The sequence below is a fragment of the Panthera uncia genome, chromosome F2 (genome assembly GCF_023721935.1).
Source record: "Panthera uncia isolate 11264 chromosome F2, Puncia_PCG_1.0, whole genome shotgun sequence".
NCBI lineage: Eukaryota > Metazoa > Chordata > Mammalia > Carnivora > Felidae > Panthera > Panthera uncia.
The window spans coordinates 78,127,199-78,152,304 of record NC_064812.1 but is presented as its reverse complement, the minus strand read 5'-3'; positions in this window follow the sequence as shown (position 1 = coordinate 78,152,304).

Below are 25,106 nucleotides of genomic sequence, written 5' to 3'. Positions count from 1 at the left end.
TCTTTGGAAAATTGTCAATTCAGGTCCCGTGTCGTTTTTGTTTGTTTGTTTGTTTGCTTGCTTGTTTTTAATTTAGGTTATTTGGTTCTTTTGTTATTGAGTTGTAGGAACTCCTTATCTATTTTGGACATTAACCTCTCATGGATATACGATTTGCAAATATTTTCTCCTATTCCATAGGTTACCTTGCATTTCGTTGATTGTTTCCTTTGTTGTGGAGACACCGTTTAGTTTGATGTACTCCCACTTCTTTGTCTTTATTTTCATTTCCTATGCCCTTGGTGTCAAATCTAAAAAATCTTTGCCAACACCAATGTCAAGGAGCTCTTCCCTATGTGTCCTTCCTGTCGTATACCTTAAGTATATATTTTATATGCCAATCATATTTCAATTAAAGGAGAAAGGGAAGAAAGAAATTACTCATCAAGATTGGAAAAAAAAAAAAAAAAAACAAACATGTGCAAGGCATTGAGGTTATGATTGTGAAAAAAAATATGACCCTTATCAACGATGAGCTTAGGGTCCGGGAAAGTCAAATAAACCGTCCCGGCAATAAGTACTGTCTTGAGGTTTGTACGGAAAGCAAAGAGAATACATGGGAAGCACATCTTTCTATTTTGGGGGGTGAGGGAAGGTTTCCTTAGAGAAAGATGGGGAGAAATTAGCCACTGGAGGAGATAAAAAATAAGCAAAGTGTTTAGAAGCCGGGAAGACTGACGGATGACAAGTAGTATAGTTTATTGATGAAGCTAATGTGTCTTCATGTGCCGCATGCACACGGAATGGAAGAGACCCACCTCACGGAGGCTGATTCATAAAGATCACATGAAATGAAAAATGTTAGATGATGTACCTGAGAATATGGGCATCTCTAACTTCACTAGGGTGGCTTCTCTTGATAGTGAAGACTTAGTTTTTAATGTTAATTACTTCAGTTATCGGTATTAGGGTAATTAGTCTCGTTATACCTTTCAAATCGAAAACTAAGGTTTATCTATTAGATCTTTTATCCGACAGGTTCCTTTAAGCAAAATAAACACAACAATACTGAATGTGCACAGTTGTTCCAAAAGTAACACAAAAATATGAAGAAAGTGGGTTTGATTTTCTTCATAATTTTTTAAGTTATCTTATTTTGTTTTATTTCTTTTGAGAGAGAGAGAGAGAGCACGATAAGGCTAGGGGCAGAGAAAGAGGGAAAGAGAGAATCCGAAGCAGACTCCGTGCTGTCAGGACAGAGCCTGATGGGGGACTTGAACCCATGAACTGTGAGATCATGACCTGAGCCAAAATCAAGAGTCGCAAGCTTAACTGACGGAGCCACCCAGGCACCCCATAAATTTTTAATATTTAATTCATTATTATGGGATTCATATTTTATATACTTACCCACTAAAACTTACTTAAAACAGTCCAAACAAATCAGTGTTCTTTATTCAGTATTTTTGTCTCAACCATTGGGGTATTTGGCCAGGACAATGGCCTCAATTCTTACCCAAGACATCCACTGAGAATATGAAGCCCGAGAACAAAACAAAGCTCACGTCACTCACGTCACAAGAATAAAGTCACAGGAACAAAACTCCACCATTTAAAGAGTACAGGGCCTGCAGATTCACCTGATTGAATCTGAAACCTAACAACTAAAACCCCTCATTCATTGATTGTATTGGGCAAACTTAGCTGTTGCTTAATTCTATTCCAAAATGTTTTTCTTCTCCTCATTTGAGAGGACCGCAGTTTCTTTAGATGTTGCCCTATCACACTGAACTCACTTCACCGAGTTCATCATCTCCTTCACATGATTGATGTATAGCCAGCGCCAGGCACTGCCCTAGGCACTGATGTAGAACCAATACACATACGACTCCTTCTCTCATGAAGTCTACATGCTCCTGGCATTAGTCTCCTAAAGAACTTAGACAGAAAATTAAATAAGATGATGGAAGAGTAACTGAGCGGCTTCCTTCATCACTTGCCCAAGGAAGCCCTTTCCAGAAAAATAAATAAATAAACAAAGGCTGTAAAAAGCGAGGAGGAGACCTGTCCGGAGAGAAGGAGTAACCAGTGAGTTGGGCTGGAACATCATGTACTCAAGTGCCTGAAAGTAAGTGAGTCAGGCCAGAACATTGTAAATTAAGGAGAGAAAGGTTAGAGATAAACCCACAGGCCAAATCTTGCAGACACTCTTAGGCAAAGATAAATTTGGGATAAAATGTCAGAGAGTTTTAAATAAGGGTGTTACATGGTCACATTAAAAAAAATCTTTCTATTGATTGCTACGTGACAGACGTATCTTAAGGAGCTACAATGTAAGAGGTGAAACAAAGCTGCAATTAATCAAGGGGCAGAGGATGGTGACTCGAACAAGGAGGTAAATGTGGAGGTGGTAAGAAATGGCCAGGCTCAAGATGTATTTTAAGCATGAAACAAATAAGGCTTGATGGATTGAATCTGGACACTGGGTGCAGAAGAGATCAATGACTACTGAGGTATTACTTCCACATTTGGGGTCTGAGAAATACAGTTGGGAGAGTTCTATTTTGAGCATTTTAAGTTTGAAATAAGTGCCTATTTCACATCCAAATGGAAATGTCAAAGGCACAGTCTGATATATGAGTCCAAGGTGATGGAGACAACTCAGGGTTAAGGAATATATTTGAGAGTCGTTGATATATAGGTGTATTTAAAGCTGTAACAGAGCTGATATAGTAAAGAGAACAGGTAGATGAACAAGATAAAAGAGGCTGGGAGCAAATGCCACAGCATTTTTAAGATGAGAAGAAAAGGAAGACACACAAGGAAAAAGAAAAAAAGAGAAAGTTAATAGAGGAATATGGTGGACAGAGACAGTGAACATTCTGTTTGGGTAAAACAGAAAAAGCCCAAGGGATGAAAGTTCCAGAGGGAAAACATGGTCGACTGTATCAACTATTGGGAAGCAGCTGGGTAGGTACTGGATTTGAGCACCCAGTTGTAAGATCCAGACCCAAGGGCTGACACGAGGGGGCTGAGAAGAGAATACGAGCTGAAGAAATGAAGACGGTGTCTGTTCAATACATAAATATTATGTCACTAACACATATTTTCCTGTTCTTGTATTAAATGGAGTAGAGAGAAGGAGCAGTAGCTAGAAAAGTGCGTGGGGCCGAGGAGTCGAATGACTGATGATGTTATTGAAGGGACACGTGGTGGTATGCTAAAGGAAGGGAAACAATAGCAACAGGTATATTGGTGATGCCAGGGAGATACGACATACTAGCGAGAACCAAGTCTTTGGGAAGTAAGACCAATACTCGAGTGAGGGTGGGTCTTTGACAGGAACTGAGACAATCTACTCATTGTAACAAGAAGGCAATAAGCGAAGAGGGAGTGAATGCAGGTGGCTTGGTTTGTGGTGATAAGGAAAGGGATAATATGCCACATCATTTCCATATTCCTCAATGATATGTAAAGTAAGACCATCCGCTGAAAGAGAAAGGGGACTAGACTTAAAACTTGTTGAGGCGATAGAAGTTGTCCCATAGACATTTTAGAAATCGCAAAAAAATATATACTAAGGAAGTATGGACTGGTTGCTGGACCCTGATGGGTATCCATTTGTAATCTGTGGTCATGGATTTGAGTGAGACTCTTCAGCATGATATTGCAATGTTCTGAGGTGTCAGAGTGACTAGATAAATTCTACAAGCATTGATTTTCTATCACAAGAACTTAACAGGAGGAAGAGAAGAGCGAGCTCACCATGTCTGCAACAAGAGAAATTATAGCAAACTACCGTGAAAGCTAAGCTGGGTCAGGAGATGTTAACAATAAAGCAGGGCAACAGGGTAAGAAAAGGAGGTGCCAGTGTTGTTGGTGATGAGGTTCATGGTATGTCATGGGACTGGGTCAGGTGCTGTCCAAGTAAAGGAAAACATAGAGGAGGTGAGGAGATGGAGTGAATTAGAGTATTATCTACAATGTTTTTGTTTTAATTTTTTTCAATGTTCATTTACTTTTGAGAGAGAGAGAGACAGAGTGTGAGCGGGAGAGGGTCAGAGAGAGAGGGAGACACAGAATCCGAAGCAGCTCCAGGCTCTGAGCTGGCAGCCCAGAGCCCGACGCGGGGCTCGAGCTCGTGAACCGTGAGATCGTGACCTGAGCCGCAGTTGGACTCTTGAAGTGTAACAGGGTCGTGACAGAGGCGACGTGAAAGGAAAGGTGTTAGGCCAGATGACAAAGTCGTTCATTAATGAAGACAAGTGATTGGGGGATCCGAACATGGCAGTAATACAAGGAGGAAGCAGAGGTGACGTGAAGGCGTGAAATCATGAAAATCCAACAACAAGGGAAACTCACAAAACTACTTCCTTTCTATCGCTAGACCCTATATTCTTAAATAAATAGTTGTTCCACTCGACAATATAAAGACAAGTGCTTTTTTTCACTTTTAAACGACCACCTTACAGCATAGAAATATTGATGGCCTATAACAAATACACACACACTTTAAAAAAAAAAAGCTTTAAAACCAAAGAAAATTCACCTCTGTAAAATGTTTTTACTTGTTAAATATTTGTATATAGAAAAAATTCAAATCTCTGCTCCACTAAGAACAGCAGTTGGAATATTTTTTTCTGTAAAGGATGGGGGTATAAATATTTTAGACTTTGTGGGACATATAGGCTCGACTGCAATACTCACCCCTGCCGTGGTAGTGCAGAAGCAGCTGGGGACAATATGAAAAGAAATGAACTTGTGACTTTGACCCAATAAAACTTTATTTATAAAGACAGCTGATGGGCTAAGTTTAACCTTTTGGTCTTAGACTGTCCACACCTGAGGCAGAGTGCAACACTCAGTTAGAATCTCATCTCAAAATTCTAGTGGATTACAAAACTTAAAAATGAAAATGTCTATGTATCTATAAATATATGCATAAGTAAACAGTATTTCAAACCAGGTTTTATACTGATGAATGTTTTACCTTATAACTACTTAAAATTGTAAGGATTAAAGATGACTGAGCTATTCGTGGCTGTTTGGCATTCTAAAGATACATCATATAAGCACATCCAATATTAACAACCAAATCAGTGTCACACACATATATGTCTTTAAAAGACTAAGATAAGACCTTGAGAGGAAATTTTATCATCCCAGGTCCTCTTAAAAGAGTTCATTTACATTCCCTAAGATAGAATCTTACAGTAGATATTCAAGAGAATAAGATATTCAAAAGTAATTTAGAGGGGGCACCTGGGTGGCTAGGTCAGATAAGCGTCCGACTTCTGCTCAGGTCGTGATCTCACAGTTCATCGGTTTGAGCCCCGCATCAGCTCTGTGCTGACAGCTCCGAGCCTGGAACCTGCTTCGAATTCTGTGTCTCCCTCTCTCTCTGCCCCTCCCCACCCATGCTCTGTCTCTTTGTCTCTCAAAAATGAATAAACATTAAAAACATTTTTAAAGTGATTTAGAGTAACTTCCAGTCTCCAGTCCGTCATTTTAGGAGTTTGACAGACCTCGCTCCTATCTCCTCTTTTTTTCTAACAAAAAAAAACCAAAAATGGAACCAACTAAAAATCAACACGTCTTATTAGATGCATCAGGCAATTGAAATCAGAGGGCAAACCACTGTCCCCCAAATTGGAAAGACAGACAGGCAGACACAAAGAATCACAACTTACCCAAGCAGAAGTTCAGGAGAAAAAAACTGCTGTTGGAACCAGTAGCAAGGATAAAAACCTAACTGTAATTGACAAATTCCTGGAAGTTAAATTTTACAACTAGGCATAGCATATGCAAAGTGCAGAAATCACAGAGCAAGAGGAAAATCTTGAAAGAAGCCAGTTTGGGGGCAGGGGATGGGGGAGAGAACTTTATCTACGGAGGAACAAGCTTAAGAATTATAACCAACTTCTCTTCAGAAACCAAGACAGCAAGAAAACGGTGGAACAAAATATTTAAAATGTTGAAAGAAAAACCTACCAACCAAGAATTCTGTAACCAATATGTGAAATCATCTTTCAAAAGTGAAGGAGAAATAGAGACTTTCTCAAAGAAAAACTGAGAGATTTTGTTGCCAGGGGAACTGCCTTGCAAGAAACGTTGAAAAGAGTTCTCCAGAAAGAAAGAAAGTGATATGGGGCAGAAACTCAGATCTGCATAAAGAAAGGAAAAACATTAGAGAATGAATAAATGGCAAAATGAAATCTATTTCTTAAATGACCTACTAGATAGCAATGTATTTAAAGTAATAACAATGAAATATTTGGTCATTATAGCTTATGATGATATGGACTGGAATGGCAGTAATTTTGTAGGTATTGGAAGGAATAATTGAAAGTGTTCTGTTACAAGGTGTTTCAATACCCATGACGAAGTGGTATAATGTGATATGGTTTTTGTGGGGTGTTTTAAGATTTGATTTTTAAGTAATTTCTACACCTAGCGCGGGGCTTGAATTTACAACCTCGAGATTGAGTCGCACGCTCTACAAACCTAGCCAGCCAAGTGCCCCCTTAGAGTGTTATTTGAGAGAAGGCTTGGGTTAGCTGTACATGTGTGTAACAAACTCAAGGGAAACTGTTGAAAAGAAAAAATAAGACGACCGATGGGCTAAGAGAGAAGAAAGAAATGAAACCATGTAAAATGCTTAATTAAGATCAGAAAATGTATGAGAGACAAAAGCAAAAGTAAAAATAAGGGGAGTAATTAGACTGACAAAGAATGGTAGATGCTTTGGCAGCTGGGTCACTGCCCACTTTAAACATCAGTGTTCTAAATAAGCTAATTTAAAGAGTTGGACGGTCAACGGTAGACGAGAAACAGAACCCAACTGTATGTTGGCCACAAGAAATAAATTTAGGCCTCACTTCAATGCTGTTCTGCCATACCTTAGTCTTTCCATGCTGTCCCCACGTATGGGACACGACCACACCTGTTCACTAACATCTGAAAATATCAGATGATATAGTGATTAAAATATTCACGCTTCCGGGGGCGCCTGGGTGGCGCAGTTGGTTAAGCGTCCGACTTCAGCCAGGTCACGATCTCACGGTCCGTGAGTTCGAGCCCCGCGTCAGGCTCTGGGCTGATGGCTCGGAGCCTGGAGCCTGTTTCAGATTCTGTGTCTCCCTCTCTCTCTGCCCCTCCCCCGTTCATGCTCTGTCTCTCTCTGTCCCAAAAATAAATAAAAAAAAAAAAAAAAAAACGTTGAAAAAAAAAATATGTATATAAAAAATATTCACGCTTCCTCACTGAGTGAAAGGGCAAGGCATCTCCAGTGTTGTTGGCATAGTGTTCAATTCAGATAATTAGGCTTTTCGCCTAAAGGTTTGTTGCCCCTCTTTCCCACCCCCCGTCTGATTTCCAGCTGGGCCCAAACTCCTGGAAGAGAGTTCATTATATAGTGCTCCAGGAGTGGTCGTTTTCATCATGGTGATGAGCCTCCTGGATTTTGACCTGATTTAGTAATCGAGACTAAGTGTCTAAAATCCCTAGAGAAAGTGGCAAAACGGAGCCCATACTGATCAAGCGATCACATATGTTGTGCAACTGAATATTCACTCGGTCAGTGCTGTTGGAGAAAACAGTCTGTGCCCTGAACTATTACATTTCCCACTAGACTGTCAATTAAGTATATTCAATTCCCAAATATATCTCCCTGTGCATATGCCATGAAACTGCCTATAAACATTCTTTGCATGTTTTGAGAGAGGATCTATCACTAATATTGGGTCACCAGATCACAAATTTAAAACTCCAGAAAAGAGTTTACCAATAATATCAGGTTAACAAAAACACTCCCAAATTCGCTCCTTTTAGGCTAAGTTTCTATTTCTGATTTCCTTAAATGTTTTTCATCCCCATACTTATTCTTTAGCGAAAAGAGTTCTTACATACCATAGGCAGCCATAACCCGCTCCCGTTGTATTCGAGCAGACGCCTCTGCAATATACAATCTTGATTTACGACCACACAGAGGGCAAAAGCTAAAGCGACGGGACTTGGCACTTTCTACCTTGTATGTTGGTAGTATTTCACTCAGTCATCTGGGAAAAATCCAGAATTGTAAACATGCCCTAGAAGCCATAAAATGAACAGAGCTGTAGTCAATTACCTGTCGGATGAATCAGTAGGAGCATTGCATAACTTCTTTTCACCAACTGTCCAGGCAGAATGTTTAGGTGGAGCTAAAAATATCTCCTTTTCTGTGGGACAATCAGAGGTCTCTCCCAGTACTGCCCTTCAGCCAGCACGATATCCTAAAAGGATAACCTAGGATATCACTCCGTTGCTCTGAGTTACTCTCATGGAAATAGGTTCTTGCCTTGCTCGTGAAATTGAGGTCCACGTGTGAGTGACCGTCCGTCTTCTATGATGTCCTCATTTGTATTTATTGTGTGTTTCATGCACATCTTTGCCCCAAGTCAAGTTATCCATCTCTGACCTAGTGCTCAACCATAGAGCCTACAGTCCCAGTAACAGTAGCCTCGATAACACTTCTTCTCGGCCCCACCCCTGAGGAGATGTCACAGGATCTGGCAGGTAAAAAAAATCACTGCAGCATTCCTGTCACTGATTATTGGAGCCACTTTCACAATGACCTGTAAATTGGTACATGAGGTGAAGTTATGACCCCCTCTGCTGTCCCTTCAGGAAGCTTAATGGTAGCCGTTTTATGTCAAATGTAAGGATGTAAGCGTTGCCATTTGTGAATCTAGCCTACTTTCCATGGATATGCGTAAGTTGAAAAATGGACCTGGGACCACTAAATGGGGCCAAATGAAAGAAATATTTCGTGAAAGGTGGTTTATAAATTGGTGTATTTGCCTTCTGCTCCCACTACCTCATTCCCACTTCTCAATTAAAAACCTGAAGTTCATGCTTACTTCCCCTCCTTTCCTTATAAAGACAAGATGAGCTAAATGATGAAGTCGATGCTTTCATTGAACCCCTTTCGCCACTGCTTATGTAACAAGTATTTCAGTTGTTCAGTTTCATTCTAATCCTCAGTGACACCACTGCTCCGAGGGTGAGGGAATGTGGTACGCTCAGGTGACACTATGATATTATTGCCTGTCTGGTTTTGTGTCAAATAAATTATCGCAAGCTTAATAGATAGAGAATCTGCTGTTTCAAACTCTTCATTGTGTTCTCTGAGGATGTTTCTGTTCCAAGAGAAGAATGATGCGCATTTCAGTTAACATCCATTTGTCACCTCTTCCAAAGGGTCAAAACAGCCAGCAGTGCGACCAAGACCTTTTTCTGGGCCATTGTCTCCACAGCTATTCTCAGGCATTCATTTGCTATTGATGATGGGCGCTAATTCTTACCACACTGGTGGTCTCGTCTCAGTCCATCTGGGCAGCTATAACGAAATACCACAGGCTGGGTGGCTGATAAATAACAGAACTTTATTTCTCACATTCCGAAAAGGCACAAGTCCAACGTGGTCACATTCTGGAGGAGGCCCGCTTCCTGTTTCGTAGCCAGCGCTCACTGTGTCCCCACGCTGTACAAGACCTAAGCCCCAACCAAACCTCTAACTCCTAATAGCATCTTCTTCGCGGGGGTCAGGATTTCAACATTTGAATTTGGGGAGGGGGATACAAACTTTCAGACCATAGTATCTCTGACACAAGAGAAATGGGTCATCTCTGTACACACTGGTGAATGGCCGAAGACTGTTTGCCTACATATTTTATGAGCTCAACTAGGAAATACGCGAAGGCATCTTCCTTTGCATTCCAATATTTTCTTGAGCTGGAAATTGGGCTTTTTTAGATGTTTTTCTTCTTTTCTTCTTCTTTTTTTTTTTTTGAGGGAGGAAGAGGATGAATAATTGGATGAATCCAATTGAATTGTCATAGATGTTTGTATATGCGAAGCACTCAATTCTGCCCTATGTTTTCCTGAACAGTGTATGTTTGCTATGTAGGCATTTTCAGAAGACTCATTTACAATGCTTCAGTTATTAATAATAAGATATTCATTAGTATAATAGATTAATGTAGTATCATTATAAGTATCTCTAATAACTCATTAACCAACAGAAATAAATGTAAGTGCTCTTTAACTCAACATTTGTATAATATTCAATGTCTCTACATATAGAGAAAAACACTTACTAGTTTAATGTCAATGATCAAAAATGTAAATCATGACCTTTTAATAAAGTACCCTTTATTAAATAATGTGATTCTGGTACACCTTTCCTAAATATTGAGTCTTATGAAAATATGCCCAGGAAACTGACATAAGGAAACATGTAATTTCCCTCCCTTAACTGAGTGAAAATGAGGTGAAAAAGAACTACCAGTGAAGAGTCCATATTATTGCAATGAGGGAAAAATAATGAGGGGGCAAAAGAATGGTGCAGAATGCTAACGTCATCTGACAACTCTCACAAGTCAAAGATGGGCTTCCACGATGTTTGCGCTGACAAGTTCAGTCTGCTCTGTGAGCTTACTGAGTGCTGGCAGTCATAAATCAGTCTGTAGAGGCAGGCTGCGGGCAAAGCGACTTTATTGGCAACGCCAGTAACGAGAAGCCTGAAGGAGATATTTTTGTCTAAAGCCCGGCAAGTATCAATCCTGTAGAATTTAATTTAAAACATCTATTCATGTCAATCTTAAAAATAATAGTAAAAAGATAATAGGTTTGTGAAATAACAATCTCAAACATATTTCATTCCATTCAGGGCAGATAAAAATGCCAAATTGGATATAGATAAATAGCAAAGGATTACGCCTGTATTTCTAACATCAGCAGAATGGAAGATAAATAAGGTGATTGTGGCTTCTTATTATCTGCGTTCGAATTAATTAGGAGAATATGGTAGGAGTATAAGTTAGGATTAAGTTAGATTTCATATATCTGAAGGCCCAAAAGAACCATGGTTTAAACTAGTTATTTCTCTCATGACAGAATCTGACAGTAGGACATCCGATAATATATATATGTGGCAAATCCACCCAATACTCCAAGAAACAGTCTCTAAACTCCTGTCCTACAGTCTTTAGTATTCAGCAACCATTCTCGGTTAACCTCATGGTCCACCATGGTTACTGGGGACTCAGCCATCATGGCAACCTAATCGGTAGTGGGAAGAAGGAAAGAAGATGAAGCACAAGCCAAAGTACCTCAAGGACTTTACCCTGAAACCTCTCAGAACAATTTTGCTTAAACGCCATTTGTAATCACTTAAGAACAAAGGCACACCTAACAGCAAGAATATAATCTTTTAATTGAATAGCAATATGCCAACAGTAGGATTTTACAACTAAAGAAAGAAGAAACAGATTTTTTTTTTTTTGGCAACTGGCAGTTTCCACCATTAAAAGGAAAATAAGGAATTTATAGCATTATCGTGATTGTTAAGAAGACAGGAGTTGGGGTTAGTTAGACAACCTAGATTGAAATCCAGGTCCTGCCGGTTCCAAGTTTACAGATATGGGCCAGCTATTTCTGCTCTCTGGGCTCCATTTTCCAAATGCAAAATGGAAATAATAAATGGTCCCTACCCATGTGACTGTTGAGGACAAAATAAGATAGTATATTAATGCATTTCTGAATTTGATTTGCTAACGTTTGGTTGAGAAGTTTTGTATCTAATTTCATGATAGATATTGATTTGTAGTTTTCTTGTTTTGTACTCTGTCTAGTTTGCATGCCTGGGTAAGATGAGCCCCATAAAATGACTCGAGAAATGTTTCTTGGTCTTCTCTTTTATGTAAGAATATTTTGTAAAATTGGTATTAATTATTTAAATTTGGGGTGGAATTCTCCAGTAAAATCATCTGGACCTGGAGACGGCTTTTTCAGGAGCTTTCAAGTTATAAATTCAATTTCTTTTATAATTATAGCAATATTTAGCTTTTCTATTTCACCTTGGGTGAGGATTGAGAGTTCTTGAGGAATCAGTCCTTCCAAGCTGGCAAATTTATGAGAGCAAAGCTGTCTGTGGTATTTCTTTATTATCTTTTTAATGGCTACAGGAACTGTAGTGATATCCCAGGTTTTATTCTTGATAACTTTGAGTTTTTTGTCTTACACTTTTTCATCGTTGCAAATCTTGCTAGAGGTTTATCAATTTTATTGATTCTTTCAAAGAAATAACTTTATTTTATTCATTTTCTCTTTGTTTTCTTGTTTTCAATTTTGTTTGTTTTCTTGTTTTCAATTTTGTTCATTTTTGCTTTTACCTTTATTATTTCCTTCTTCCTGTTCACTTTGGGTTAATTTGATCTCCTTATCCTAGATTACTGAGGTAAGAATTGAGACTATCTATTCAAAACCTTTTTTAATATAAGTGTTTAATACTATTAATTTCCCTCTCAGCACTGCTTTAGCTGAAGCCCATATCTTTTGATATGTTGCACATTAATTTCATTCAGTTCGATGTGCTTTTAAAATTTCCTTTGAGATTTCCTCTTTGACCCATAGATTATTTAGAAGTGTGTAGTTTATTTTCAAGTTATTGGAGATTTTCCTGTTATCTTTCTATTGATTTCTAGATTGGTACCATTATTGTCAGAGAACATACTTTGTATAATTTAAGTATTTTAAAACTTGATTGAGATTGTTTTCTGCACAAGCATATGGTCTCAATCTTGGTGAATTTTCCATGGGCACTTGAGAAAAAGTTTATCTTCTACTGTTGCTGGGCAGAGGGTTCTCCATATGCTGACTTGATTCTGCTGGTAACGGTGTTTCATTCTTCCTTCTCCTTGCTGATTGTCATCCGGTAGTTCGATCACTTGTTGAGTTGATTGCTGACATTCCCAAGTTGAACTATGAATTTTTCTTGTTCTCCCTTCAGTTCTGTCAACTTTTTTGCTTCACATCTTCTGCATCTCTTTTGTTCAGTGCATACATTTTTAAGATGGCGGTATTTTCTTTGTTAACTGACCCTTTCATCATTGTGTAATTGCCCTATTTGTGTCTAGTGATTTCCTTTGATCTAAGTCTACTTTATCTGATATCAATATAGGCTTTTATTCTTTTTAACTAATATTTTCATGGTATATTTTCCATCCATTCGCTTTCACCCTAACCCTGTAACTCTATTTTAGGCACTTTTCTTGTATACAGCATATAAATGATGGTTGTTTGGTTTCGTTTGGTTTGGTCTACTTTGCTAATTTCATCTTGTAATTGGTGTATTTAGACCATTTACATTAATGGTAATTATCACATGTGTGGACTCCAATGTGCAATCTCAGTATGTGTTTTTGCTTACATCTCCTCCATTTTGTGCTTTTTCATTTCTCTTTTTTTACCTTTTTTGGGGGAGTTACTTGAATATTATTTAGGGTTGAATCTTGATTTATATATGCTGCCTTTTTAATATACTGCCTGATATGGTCATCTTAGTTGTTGCTCTAGGTATTACAATATACATTATGGAACTTATCACTGCCTGTTGGTATTGATGGTTTATTCCTTCAAATGAAGACGAGAAATCTTACATCCATTTAGGTCTTCTTATACTCCCCACCCTTTAAATATACTTTCCTTAAATATCTCTTCGGCAGATAGTCAACATCATATCACCTGGTGATATAATTTTTGCTTCAACTATAAAATAACGTTTAAAAAATTCATAAAAAGAGTAGTTTATTATAGTTATTCCTATCTTTACTCATTGCAATGTTTTCTTCCATTTATGAGGTTCTAATCCTTGTTCTGTTATCATTTCTTTTCTGCCTATAGAATCACCTTTAGACACTCTTTAAGGTAGGTTTGTTAGTAACAAGTTCTTTCAGCTTTGCTTCTGCTGAGAATGTCCTGATTTCCCTTTTACACTAAGAGATATTTTTGCTGGGTGGAATTCAGTTTTACTCTTTCAAAACTTAAAACATACTGCTACTTTCATTTTATCGATGGCAAATAGTGGTGTGATGAACATGGGAGTGTTCGTAACTCTTTGAGATCCTGATTTCAATGTTTTTGGAAAAATACCCAGAAGTAGAATTTCTTGACCATATAGTATTTTATTTTTTAATTTGTTGAGAAACCTCCATAATATTTTCCATTGCAGCTACATAATTGTTCAATTCCACCAATAGTGTACAAGTGTTCCAATTTCACCACATCCTCACTAATACTTGTTACCTTTGTTTTTGGATTAAAAAACCATCCTAACGGGTGTGTGGTTTCCTTAACAGATGTCCTTAATGGTTATGGTCTGTATTTCTCTGATGATTAGTCACATTGAGTATCTTTCCATATACCTGTTGGCTACCTGTACATCTTTTTTGCAGAAAAAAGTCCGTGACCTGTTTTTAAATCTGTCTATTTGGGTTTTGTTTTCATTGTTTGTTTTTGTTTTTGAGACCTTGTTATATGTGTTTAGATTTGTGTAGGAGAATAAATGACTTACAAACAATAACAACAACAACAACAAACATATCCTGCTACTTCCTATGGGTCTCCATGGTTTCAGATGAATTATCTACCAACATTAAAATTGGTCTTTCCCTACAGGTAATGTGTCATTTCTCTTGAGATGCATTCATGTATTTTTGTCTTTATTTTTCAGAAGTTTAATTATGATCTGTCAGCATGGATTCTTTCGTATTCATCCTATTTGGGGTCCACTCACCTACTTGATTCATAATATGCCACCCAAAATACGCTACTTTGGTATAAGGATTATGCTGAGATGTGGACTTCTGAGATGCAACAGATGCAGAAAAAAGTCATCCCTACATGTCCCTTATCTGACTAAAAGCAGAGACTTCTGAAAAATAAGAACTGCCATAAATCCCTCTTTCAGGGAATATTTATGGTCACGAAGGAGACAGAAAGCTGGCATCAGCACAGATCCACACAAATAAACCTAAGATAGCCCTTACCTTGCATTAGCTTCCTTCATATATCTCTCCACTCATAGCTTACAAGCCCTAGAAGCCTAAAAACCTCTTTCTCTCATGATTTATTGCTCTAGGTTAAAAATTGTACAGAAGCTCTCAGACCTATTGACTTCTTTGAGTCTTCTTTTCCAGGAAGGTCCCTGTGTCCCGTAAAAATTAACATGAAATAAAATTTGTATGCCTTTTCTCCTGTTAATCTGTCTTCTGTCAGCCTAACTTTCAAGGCTCTAGTCAAAGAATCTCAGAGGATAGAGGCAAAATCCACTCCTACAGTTCTGTATATTTGTCTTTAACCCTATTTGAGAAGTTTGTAGCCATTTTTTTCCTTTAAATACTTTTTCAGTTCTGCTACATTTCTCTTCTCCTTCTTGGATTCTAATTACATGAATGTTAGCTCTTTTGTTCTTGGCCCATAGGTCCCTGAGACTCCGCTCTTTTTTTTTCATTCTGTGTTCTTTATGTTGTTCAGATTGTGTAAACTCTATTGCTCTGTCCTTAAAGCTAGTGACCTATCTTCTGTCATGCTCACTCTACCACTGAACTCATTCAGTGGGATTTTTATTCTACCCATCAGTGGAGTTGGAGTGCCTTTGCCTGTTTTCTGCAGATGGCGGGGGTAGGAGAGAGGTGAAACCTTCCAATGGGGGTGATGGGATCAGTGGGTGTTTGTCTAGAAAATCACCCATAGTATGGAAAGGTACCCTAAGACCACCGCGTTAACCAATGGGAAATATGTACTCAAAAGCAACTTAATCAATAAGCAGATCTATGAGAAATAATAAAAGATGAAGCAGAAATGTATTAAAAAAATGGTAAATAGAGAATAATCAGAGCTAACCAAACATATAAGCTATTAAATTACATATTAAGAATAGGAATGATTTTTTTCTAATGAAAGAAAAATAATTGTTTTAAACATCAAAACAAAGAATCAAATTTGATTCTTTGATTACAAAGCATAGTGTAATCAAGTTTTCAGGAGAATACTAAAAAGTAACCTTTCTTACTTATACTGGTTAAATTATAAGTAGCTATTTCAGTAATAGAGTCATATTGATAGTCAAACTACAGGAGGTAGATTTAAAAAAAAAGTCATCTAAGAAATGGACATTAATCCAGGTAAACCGCACATTAGCCACATTTGGTAGTTAACTGAAATAGAGCAGCACATCCCAAAATTAAGAGGCTGTGCCCAGCGTTGGCCATTTCACGGCTTCCCCTTCCCTTTCTTCTTAAATCAGAAAGGCAGAATGAATTAATGGTTTATAGATGACCAAAAGACTGTTATCTGGGCTGGTTTTTCAGATATTTGGTTAGGTCAACTTTGTTTCTATTTCCTATTGATAAATACTACTGAAAACTTCACGGAAATATTTTTAACATCTGAAATTTAAATCCGACGTAGGATTCACCTAAAATGTTTGTAACTTGAATTTGATATGATGCATTTTCAAATGTAATCTTATGCTCCTTTGCATAAAATTATAACTTTCCTTATTTCCTAGAATTATATAGTTTATTCAAAAGAAGTGAAAGGGCTCCTGGGTGGCTCAGTCAGTTAAGTGTCTGGCTTGGACTCAGGTCATGATCTCACGGTTCATGAGTTCAAGCCCCCATCAGGCTGTCTGCTCTCAGCACAGAGCCGGCTTTGGATCCTCTGTCTCCCTCTCTCTCTGCCCCTCCCCTGCACATGCACACATTCCCTCTCTCCCTCTCTCTCAAAAATAAACATTTAAAAAAAGACAGATGTGAAGGAACTGACTGAAACTTCTGACTTGGTATTTGGGGCTATATAACAGGTATTTACGTTGCCGCTCAAGGATGTGAAACTTTGCCGCTCAAGGATGTGAAAATGGCGAAGCAAGAAAAATGAAAGACTCTGAGCTTGGTGGCAAGACAGAGAAAAAAATGAGGGAAGGAGAAAGAGATTTCTGAATCATGTAAAGTCCTTTAAGCTATGAGTAAAATAACTCCATTCCAAACCTCTTAGGATGTAAAGCAACAGGCGTTGATCGGATACAGTTCATGTGGGTCCCCAGCTCAAAGTCTCTGCAGGTCGTTCACACTTTCCACCTCTCCGTGCTGCTTGTATTCCTTGGTGTCACATCAATTCAAGGCTCAGAGGAACACAGAACTGACTATCTTCAAATTCTTTTCAATGCTTATTTGTTTTTGAGAGGGGAGAGAGAGGATCTGAGGCCAGCTCTGTATACAGGGAGCCCTACGGGGGAGGGGCGGGGGCTCGAACCCACCAGCTGTGAGATCATGACCGGAGCTAAAGTCTGTTGCTTAACCAACTGAGCCACCCAGGCACCCCCACAATTGACTTTCTGCAACTCCCTCTTAAGAGTCAGAAATGTGACTTCCCCAGAAAAGCGTCACAATCACCTTTGCATTTTACTGGCTTTTGGCCAAATACTCATTCTTGAACTAATCCTTTTGGCCAAGGGGATGGGAGTTGGAAAGGTTCCCATTCCCTGAACAAACACACACAAAACAAAACGTTGTCTGGAGGCAGCTGATAATTACCTGATTCTGTTAAGATAATCAATGCCCGTCCTGAAGGAAGACAAAGGATCAATCTCCCCACAGAACCCACAGATGCTAGAGAGAGGACAGGTAGAAGCATTTTTCAGATATAACCACGATACCCACTATCCTTTTGAAGCACAGGGCGATGGAAAAAAGAAATGCCTAATTTTGGACTCGACAAGGGACTCATTTCGTGCGTCCACCACCAGGATGGTTTCCTGGGTCCTGATTCTCTGAGTATGCATCTGACCTTGCCTAAGAAAGGCACCCAAACCTGTATTAGATTCAGAGAAGTCTGTGGTGAGGAAATACAATATAAAAAACATCTGTGCTTTTAATAAAATGGTACATGGCTTCTCTCCTGGTTAAATAAAATAGTATTAGGATACTTAGTAGTGGTATGAGCAAACAAATTACTAAATATTAACTATTGTGTAATTGATTTCATTGATTAAATATTTAATCATTTAAATATATTAAATAAATCATTTTTAGATCACGGAATATGATTTTTAAATGTTAACAGCTTGATCATAACTCTAGAAATGACCCATTGTTAATAGTAATATTAATTATTAATATCTATTAATGTTTGACATAAGTAATTAATATAAAGGATATAAAAATTCTAAATAATTATAAAAATACTAGAAAAACTCAAATGATTATCAAAGGCAGCAGATGAAGTCAGGAACCCAAGCACCATAATACAGTTATGATTTTATCATCCCATGTGTCAAAGAGATATGTCATTCCCTGTCATTTGGAATTCTGACTAAAAGCTGTCTGTTTCTACTTCTGTTTTAGCAACTTTTCGTACAAGGAAAGTAGCTATTTTTTCCCCAGAACTGACAGTTGGTTTGCCAAAGTGTAGCTAGTCCTTAAATTTGACATACCAACCAAGACCCCAGGAGAGAACAACGTGAAGAACCTGATATGTCACCAAAGTCACTGAAAGAGAATAAAATGCAGAAGCATACCCCGCACGTATACACGCAACGACAACAAGGTAAAAACTACAGGTGCAGAAAATTCTGTCTTCAAACAATAAACACTAAATAAGTTGCCGCTGCTCCACTTTTAACAGACACACTAATATTGATTTTTAAAACACCCTGGTTACAAAGAAATCTTAAAAACCAGCCTTCCCGAGACTATTCAAATCATTTAGGATAAGCCCCCCGAGTCCTCCCCGCGTCCTTCCAGCTGTAAGAAACCTTAAACGTTGTCGTCACGATTGTCTCTCCGTCTCACAGAGGAGGAAACCAACCGTGTCCACACAAGGAGGAGAGAAGAAAAGTCCCGAGTCCACCTCTGGGAGGAAACCTTTATCTCCACTGTTCCAGACCATTTATCTCGCGCAGGTGCTTCCCCAGTGTGTATCCACAGGTTCTGCTACTTTTCATTAACAGGCCTTTGCTCACCCTAAGCTCCTTCGGGGCTTCTAAGTGGAATGTCCTCTCATCAAATGTTTTCCTAATCCCGCTTTCTACTTGAATTCAGCTTGAATTTGATGAATCCTGGGAAGCTAACCATGACCACTCACGTGCTTCTTAAATCCCGGCGTCTTTGATCATTAACATGAATCGTCCATAAGATACAGAGAGGATTAATAACGTCCTTATTTTGTAATACCTCATTCATATCAAGATCCATCCCCTTTGACCTCTACCACGTAGTCAGGGGGGTCAGGAGACGAAGGATATCTGCGTCGATGCCACAAAGCACTTATTCTCTGAGCTGCACGTCCACGCGGCAATGGCACCATAGGCCGGATCTGCTGAGTCTCCACAGGCATGTAGAGTCATTGAGCAGCCGTAGGTCCCACACAGCTGAGATACTGATGTTTAGCAACATCTGAAGGGCCCTTTTTGCTTCACGTCTTTATCATAAAGGAGTTACGTGTAAATACACTTAAACTACAGAAAATAACATTTCGCAGTACGCACTAAATTATAGGTAGTTCGCTAACTAGTTAATTTACTTGTCAAGATTACCCAGAATAAAGGCAAATTACAAACTGCACAAAAATTAAGAAGAGCGGGAAAAGTATGCAACTGCGCTTTGTGATGTGACTTTGAATTCAGGACTTTCCATCTCAGGTGGGTCTTCAGCCCCCAACCCCCCACCCCTCCGTCTTCGGGAGCCTACAGGCTAGCTCTGCGTCTTTGCGCCGACTGTCACCCCTCAGCTGTTCCTTCTTCCATGTTGTTCTTCGATGTTGTTCGCTTAGTCTGAGAGATGCACTCACCTGTTTTCTCTCCCACCCCTCTAGACATTCGTTCTCAATCTCATTCGCTGTTCCCTCCTGTCCCACATCTAAATGTTGGATTTCCCCAGACCTCGGTATCCGGTCTTCTTTCCTTTTCAACCTACACTCCATGTCTTTGTGACTCCATGTTGTATTATGGCTGTAAATATCATGACTACAACATGTATCCCTCTAATCCGGGCCTCTCCCCTAGAGTTCTGTTCAATTTGCCACATAAGTGTCCCAAGTCATGTCGAAATTTACACAAGTGAAAGAACATGCTTGAATCGTGACCTTCCCCTAAACGCTGCCCTTTTCAGTCTTTCCCAACTCAGTATTTTGCCTTTTGAGTGATTAGGTCATCACATGTACAACATCCTTCGTTCTTTATTTCCCCATAGACCTGTGTTCCACCAATCGGAGAACTATGCTTGCAAATACACCTGGGAAGTGGCTGCTTTGCCCCGTCACTTCTTACCTGCAATACCTTCCAAACAGGTGTCCTCGTGGCGCTCTTGGCCACAGCTACTGCTCCGTGCAGCAGCCAGATTGTTCTTTCAAAAACGCAGAAGAGACTCGCTCACACCCTCCATTGCCGTTTGATAAAACTCTTAGAATAAAATCCAACTTTTTACTGTGACCCGGTAGTTGCATCACAATCCGGCCTCTGCTCACCTCTCCAGGCTCAGCTTCTCTTCTTCTCCCCCATTTTTTCCAACCCCCCATAAAAGAATCGTTGGTTATCTTTAAGTTGTGCACATAACTTCGCTCCAGAAATTCTATCTCTATCAATTTTTCCAAGTAAAAAAAGGTAATGATGATGGATTTATGAAGCCATTAACATACATACATAATACATAACGGAGGTACATACATAACATACATACATAATACATAACGGAGGTAATACATAACATACATACATACATACATAACGGAGGTAACATAAATAATGTAAAATTGGGGTAACTAAGTATCAGAGTAATTTAAAGACTAAGGAAGAAATTAAATAATAAGGAATTTAATTAAATAATTAAATTAAATTAAATTAAATTCAATAAATAAGGAAGACATTTATTAATATGTGATAATGTACACTGTATATTGTTAAGTGAAAAAAAGTCTATATAGTATGACCCTGAATGTCTAAGAAATGTGAAATAACAAACATACATGGTAAAATGGAACATATACACTAATATACTAGCAGTAATAATCTTAATATTGGAGAAAAGTTAACTTTTAAAAAAAAATTTATTGTTTATTCATTTTTGAGAGACAGAGAGAGAGAGAGAGAGAGAGAGATCATGACTGGGGGAGGGGCAGAGAGAGAGGGAGACACAGAATCCAAAGCAGGCTCCAGGCTCTGAGCTGTCAGCACAGAGCCCGACGTGGGGCTCGAACTCATGCAGCAGGAGATCATGACCTGAGCTGAAGTCAGAGGCTTAACTGACTGAGCCACCCAGGCGCCCCAAAAGTTAACTTTTAGTTTCTTTTTATTTTAATTTTTTTTTAACATTTATTTATTTTTGAGACAGAGAGAGACAGAGCATGAACGGCGGAGGGTCAGAGAGAGAGGGAGACACAGAATCTGAAACAGGCTCCAGGCTCTGAGCAGTCAGCACAGAGCCCCACGCGGGGCTCGAACTCACATACCGCGAGATCATGACCTGAGCCGCTTAACCGACTGAGCCACCCAGACGCCCCACTTTTAGTTTCTTATTTAGGCTTATTTCTTTAACTAATTTTGGTTTACAATAACGTGTATTATGTGAAAAATAAGTAAAATTTATTACTGTAAAATATTGACAATTATTCAATTACAGAAAGATTCTGGAAACGTGACCACTTGAGTAACCCTTGTTTCCTGTACTGTGAATCCCATGTGACTTGCCTCTTCAAGTGACCACTAGAACTTCAGGGTGACAGCATTTGATGTTTTGAGTTTTATTAGGATTCCAGTAAATGACCCATGCATGGGTCCATCCACCAGGATGGAATCCTAACAATGAGACTTGGAAAGAGTTAATCCTGAAGAGATTTCGGTTCTCCAACATCCGAGGGCTCCATAAAAGCAAGTAAATATTGACCATGCACAATCCTCAGGATCCCCAAAGGCAAGGATGACTCAAAGGGTAGTGAAGCGTTGGCTTCCTCTGAATCTGTGCATCACAGGGATAGTAGAGCAGAGAGATTTTCTCCAAATACCTCAACCCAGGAGTACAACCTTCCATCAAACAGCAGGTATGGCACAGGAATGAGAAGCCCACTTTACGGTATACCGAATGGATTTCTGCTATCAGAATACAGCAGCCACCTTGTCTAGCACCCACATACTGAGCACAGTGGCCATCCAAAGAAGATCAGCAAGACGTACAATGAATCAGAATGCAAAATTAGAGAAACAGGACTCAGATCAAACCCTAGTTTTACAGAAGTAAAATGAATTAAAATAAATTACTTAACTTTCAAGTACGAAAGTTTTTCAAGCTGAAAAAAGGAAAAGAAAGAAAGAAAGAAAGAAGAAAGAAAGAGAGACAGAAAGAAAGAGAGAGGCACCCTGAAACAAACAAAAATCTTGCTTTTCAATCTACATGGATAGTTTTCTATTGCTGTGCAACAATAGGAGCGAGGCAGCTTAAAACAGCCCAATTCATTTTCTTCAGTTTCCAAGGGTCAGGATTACAGGTATGGTTTACCTGGGTCTTCTGCTGAGGGTCTCACAAGGATGCAGTGAATGTATTGGCTGGTCTGCATTCTTCTCTGGAGACACAGCCATTTCCAAACTCATTCAGGTTGTTGCCAAAATTTGTTTCCTCACATGTGTAGGACTGGGGATCCCAGCTGCATACTGTCTGTTGGCTAGAGGTTCCTGTCATAGGACCTTTCCAAGTTGGCACGCTCTTTCTTAAGGGCCAAGAAAAGTGATATCCCATAATCATTGCCATAATCTATTGGTCGAAACTAAATCCTGGGTCTTGCCCACATTCAAGGGAAAGGATTATACAGGATGTGAACACCAAACAACAAAGATTATGGGATATCACCTGAGGGTCTGTCTGCCATAAAACGTAAAAAAAAAAAAACTAACCAAATTAAAGAAAATGGGTCATTACCGAGATCTATAACGAGGAAGAAACAAAAATTCTCTCAACTCAGAGAACAAAAATTAAAAGAGATAAATATCATTAAGAAATGATGCAGAAGATATAATAATTAAATACACACTAGGAAAGAAAATATCTTCACTTGACTGAAACTACATCATGGAAAAGTTGAAGTCTGAAAATCCAATGATTCATAAAGTTCCAGCCTGTATTGTGGAGAAAAAATACTCACGGGATTCTTCCTGCATATACAATAACTACTCTACATTTTTCCCTGAAGGTAGACGTGGCCAAACTATCAAGTTGAGTTAAAAATCCTGAAAGCAAGTGATAGGTACCACTTCAGGCCTGCCCCGCGAAAACCTCTCATGGAAGTTCTCCACGTTTTTACATTCTGGGTGGTGGAATGGACTTAACTTCCATAAATGGGCATTTTCATCAATTACACCGGACAAGGTAGAACACTATTAGAAGTGCTAGCTGGATGTGTTAGGGGAGAATCGCTACCCCAAAGCCTGGTCCATCTGCCCAAAACCTAAAGGCTTTTTGCAAATAGATTTCACACTCACAAAATATAAAAATAAATGCTTCAGTTAAGACAGACAGCCAGCCTTGTAGATATCGAAGCAAGAATGTGAAGAACGCGAGGAAAAGGATGTTTTATGTAGCACAGATGTTAAACAAAGTTAATTTTCATAAATTGGAGGTTTGATTAGGATACATCGATACATCTACATTAAGATGTATCATACAATCAATCATTCAAGAGAATGAAATGGAGTAAATGAGTTTGGGATGATTTTATTAAGTTTCTTATTCTAGAGATGTGATAGAAAAACAAAATGTGGGAAATATGTCTCATATGACGCCATGTGTAAAAAGTCATCATTAACTAAAAATGTCATTGATTATGTATATTTATATGCTTACGGAAACATGTCGAAGGATATACACAAGGTTGTTAGGTTAACAAAAGGCAGAAAAGAAATGGCGTTGGGAAGGAGAGGAGACAGAGGAAAAGATACAGGCATAAAATAGAAACATTTATAAACACACTTAAAAGAATCCATACGATCATACGTGTGTTAATGTAGAAGTCTGTTTCAATGTGTATATGTGTCAAGAAATTAAGTAGATATTGAGTTAAACAAGCAAATTACTGTCACTCGATTACCTCAAATTGGCTTTTTGTAGTTATATAGGAGGCTTTGGAGAATTACAAGTGAGATATACACTTGCAATGTCTCTCAAAAGTATTCCGGGCAGAGTGTGCGTGAGCAAATTCAGGCACGCGCACCCCATCCCATATGGGACTCTGCACTTTTATCTTATCTTAAAACTTAGAGAAAATCTGCTGTCCTCTGACATCTTAAGTTTTAAAAAGTTTATCAGATGTATGTCATCTGTTTTAAATAGAAACTATTCACACGCTTAGTCTATCCATCTCCCTCCAGTTATCTATTCCTAGATGCATACATCTTTTATTCACATTAATCACAGGTATTCTGGAAAGCATTTCAAATGAAGAAGGATTATGTGATAAATTATTAAACACAGCCTACATTCCTTAGGGTTGTAAATCTAAATTTTGTTATCTGGAAATGTTTTAAACATGGACTGTCACAAACCAATTACCTGTTTACTTTGTCTCTACTTTGTTTTTTTTTTTTACGTTAGTGGTGTAGAAGAAGCCAAGATTATCTATGGTTTATTACAATGCTTTCTGAAACTTTTATTTTAGGTGAATACTTTTATTTTGACAGAATCCTTTCAGATGTTTGGCTTGAAGGCAATTCAACAAGTTAAAGTAGCAAAAATTATCTCATCATTTTCAAAAGGATAATCCCTGCCTGCACTGTGCTATCAGTGTATGAAAATATTCACTTGATTGTGTTGAAAACTATGTTAGTAGTCACAATATTGAAATATACAAGTTTAAGGCTAATTTTTATTTAAAATGATTCTAGAGAGGGAATCAATAACAAAATTAAACACTCACTGGTGCTTTCCAAAGGATCACATGTTCGTTAAGAGTTGTTATTTGCTGAAGTCAAATACTTCCCAAGCCTTTGGGTCATCAGAATTTTTCCGGATGACGCTTGAAATTCCTGATGTGCTGGGTTTGTACTCTATAGCTCGTCATTGCGGCAACATGTTGGAATTCGTGGTTACCCATTTGTTGTGGCTTGGGTTAGGTTAGGTCAGGCTTCAGTTGCTTTGGCTTAGTTTGGGCTCAGCTGGAGGAGCCCGCTGAAGATCTTTCTATCCAGAGTGGCTGTCTTCTCTGCAGGTTACAGAGTATTCATCACCTAACATTCAGTGATTTTTTTTTTTTTTTTTTTTTTTTTTTTT